The sequence below is a fragment of the Mus musculus genome, chromosome 5 (genome assembly GCF_000001635.26).
Source record: "Mus musculus strain C57BL/6J chromosome 5, GRCm38.p6 C57BL/6J".
Lineage (NCBI taxonomy): Eukaryota > Metazoa > Chordata > Mammalia > Rodentia > Muridae > Mus > Mus musculus.
This window is the reverse complement of record NC_000071.6, coordinates 57110294-57113763: the sequence shown is the minus strand read 5'-3', so window position 1 is coordinate 57113763 and position 3470 is coordinate 57110294. Positions and strand designations below refer to the sequence as shown.

The window sequence follows — 3470 nt, the reverse complement described above, 5'->3', positions numbered from 1 at the left end:
TTTACAATTCAACAAATAATAACACCTTGGTTATTTAGATTTTTTAAGGAATGTAGAGCATTTCATAAGCAAGCATAATTCAGCTGCAATTCTATTAGAGCAACAATATTATTTTGGGAAATCCTTTCTTTTGATGGCACTTGTTGAGCTTTGCACATTGATTTTCACTGAAATATATAATGATTGACTTACATAGAAGCTATGCAGAGGAAATGTCTGCTACCTTTTCTTACATTTAATCAGCCTTCAGGTTCATTCATATGCTCTGACAAAACCAAAATGGTCTCCTTTGTGATGGCTGATCACATATCACCATTTTCATTATTATCTGTAGATGTGCAAAGGCTATTCTAATGTTTGGGCTATTGTGAAAAGTGTTGTACTGAACAAAAGGAACCATGATCTAAATGGCACAATGATTTGAATTCCTTTGGATATGGTCTGGTTGTAGACTGGTGGATTACAAAGTATGTCTATGTTCATAATTTTTTTATTTGAGATTTTAATTTAATTACATTTCTTCCTTCCCTTTTATCCATTCAAATGTTTCCTATGTCTACTTCCTGCTCTCGTTCAAAGTCATGTTCTCATTTTTTATTAACCCACTGCACTGCATACGTGCATGTGTGTGTGTGTGTGTGTGTGTGTGTGTGTGTGTGTGTGTGTGTGTTGTGTGTTGTGTTTTGAAGTTTAACTTGTTTAGGCTGTAGAATATCACTTCTATATGTTTTAGGGTTGACCAGTTTGCACTAGAAAACCAATTGCTGTTCATTTCTTGTCTTTTTTAAATTAGATATTTACTTTATTTACATTTCAAATGTTGTCCCCTTTCCTGGTTTTCCCTCTGAAAACCCTCTATCCAATGTCCCCTCCACAGCTCACCAACCCACCCACTCCCTATTCCCTGTACTAGCATTCTCCTATACTGGGGCATCAAGCCTTTCCAGGACCAAGGGCCTCTCCTTCCACTGATGCCCAACAACACCATCCTCTGCTACATATGCAGCTAGAGCTGTGAGTCCCACCATGTGTACTCTTTGGTTGGTGGTTTAGTCCCTGGGAGCTCTGGGGGTATGGGTTGGTTCATATTGTTGTTCATCCTATGGGGCTGCAAACCCCTTCAGCTCCTTCAGTCCTGAGCCAGGCCACCCCTCCTAGCCAGGCTTCTCTCTGTTCCCTATAGTTCTTTGTGTAAGGTTGATTGAGGCTTTGATGTTCTCTCTGTTCTTTTGTCACATTCATTGGAATTATCCTTGCTCAGCTCATATTTGGAGGGCCATGTCAGTGAGACTTTGTAGATAGAACTTATAATATTACTAGGAATCCCAAACTCACAGCAACACCCTGGTTCCCTGGCTCTTACACTCTTCTGTTCCCTTTTCCACAGTGTTCCCTCAGGTACAGGAGTGTTTTGTACACCTAGCCATTTGGAATGGAATTCACCACTCTGTATTTTTATTGGGTGTGATTTTCTGCAGTGTTCTCTGTCTGTTTCAAAGAGAGATTTCCCCCAATCTTGCCTCAGATTATAATTCTGAATTTGCTTTTCTAAGATTAAGGCTAGAGTAGGAAATTTCTATCATTCCAACAAATGTCATTTAATGTGTTTTCTTTCTTTCTTTTATTTTCCTTTCTTTTTTCTTATTTGTTGATTTTTTTACTTTCTTTTAAAATTTATTTATTTATTTATTTATTTATTTATTTATTTATTATGAGGCAGCGTCTAACTCACCATGTAGATCAGAACTAGCTTTGAACTTACCCATGCCCTTGCCATTAATGTCAGCTCCACTGTGCTGGTTAGATGAGGAGCAGAAATGGCTTTCCTGAATGTTGTATCAGATGAGGGGCAGGGAGAGCTATCCCACTTGGATGACTTCAGGGCTAGCCCTCCTTCCTGCCACAGATGGTGAGGGGCAAGTGAGGAGGAGGGTATCTCTCTCTTGCCCATGCCACCACCTAGGAGACAAGTGGTGTGGTCAGCTTACTCAGGCTCTTCAGGGGCCAGCACCCTGCAACTTCAGCAATGTATAAGGCTATTCTCTGTAGCAGGAAGACTGGCTGCAAATGATTAGGGGAGGAGCCAGCACCCCTACTCTCCTGCCCCTAGGCTCAGCTCTTCCAGGATGCCAAGGTTGAAGGCAGGGCAGTTCTGCACAGTCCTCAGATATCAGCATGTCCTTGGATGGCAGTCCAGACCAGGGAAATTCACTCAGGCTTTGGTTGTAGCAAATCTCTGCTGCTTCAAGGCCATGACCATGTATTCTGATGTAGCTCTCAGTGGCAGCACAGGCCAGGACTACCCCATGGTTTCAGGTGTCACTATTGGGTACTCACATCAGGCTGTTGCTTACTACCATCCAGTCTCCAGTCCTGCCTCTCTTCATTATGTCCACATCCTACTGTTTCTCTTTCTCTTCCATATCTGCAGCACAAACTTGCTCCTCCTGTGCTAAGGGTCTCTAAGCATCTGAGGTCATCACAGGAGCCATCTTAGGTCTATTATGACTTATTTATGCACTTTGGTGTCTGGCATCTATCATCTTGGGCATGATCTGCACCCTGTCCCCAGATCTGCATACTGCTTGACTAGTTTGGCCCCTGTCCAGGCTCCATGCTGCTAGCCTGGTGTTTGCTCCTCTCATGGCCTGCCTCAGTGGCCTAATTTGAGGGTGTTCTGTCTCAGGCTCACTCCCACTTTGGACTCTCATTCCCATGAATAAAGTTCTAGTCTTCAGCTTGCTCCAGGTTATGGAAGCCATCAAGTTCAGTACTGCACTGGACTAGTGGTTGTCTCAGGCTCATTTTATTTTGGGGAATATTAGGCTACTAATCATTCAAATGTTTGTAGATGCAATGTTTAGCATAGACATAGCTTCTTGCCTCGTTGCCAACTGCTGAAACAAATGGGGCACAATCTGCAATGCTTCTACGGGCAAGGGCTTTGTTGTTGTTGGATATTTTCTTTACATTTCAAATGTTACCCCTTTCCAGGTCTCCCCTACAGAAACACCTAACATGTGCCCCATCCCCCCTGCCTCTATGAGGGTGCTCCCTACTCACTCACCCACTCTCACCTTCCCGCCCTGGCATTTCCCTACACTGGAGCATTGAACTGCCTCAGGCTCAAGGGCCACTCTTCCCAAAGATGTCCAACAAGATCATCTTCTGCCACATATGCAGCCAGAGCCATGGGTCCCTCCATGTGTACTCTGGTTCGTGGTCCAGTTCCTAGGAGCTCCGGAGGGTCTGGCCAGTTGACACTGTTGTTCCGCCGTGGGGCCGCAAACCCCCTCAGCTTCTTCCTTTAGTCCCTTCTCCAACTTCTCAATTGGGGACCTGGTGCACAGTCTAAAGTTTGGCTGTGATCATCCTTCTTTGTATTTGTCAGGCTCTGGGAGAGTCTCTCAATAGACAGATAATATCAGGCTCCTGTTAGCAACTAGTTCCCGGCATCCACAATAGGGTCT

At 44.0% G+C, this 3470-nt stretch overlaps 1 pseudogene; it reads right to left on the bottom strand.

The window, feature by feature from the left end:
- Positions 1-2817: 2817 nt before the first annotated feature.
- Positions 2818-2940, bottom strand: Gm24902 (annotated as a pseudogene).
- Positions 2941-3470: the final 530 nt, after the last annotated feature.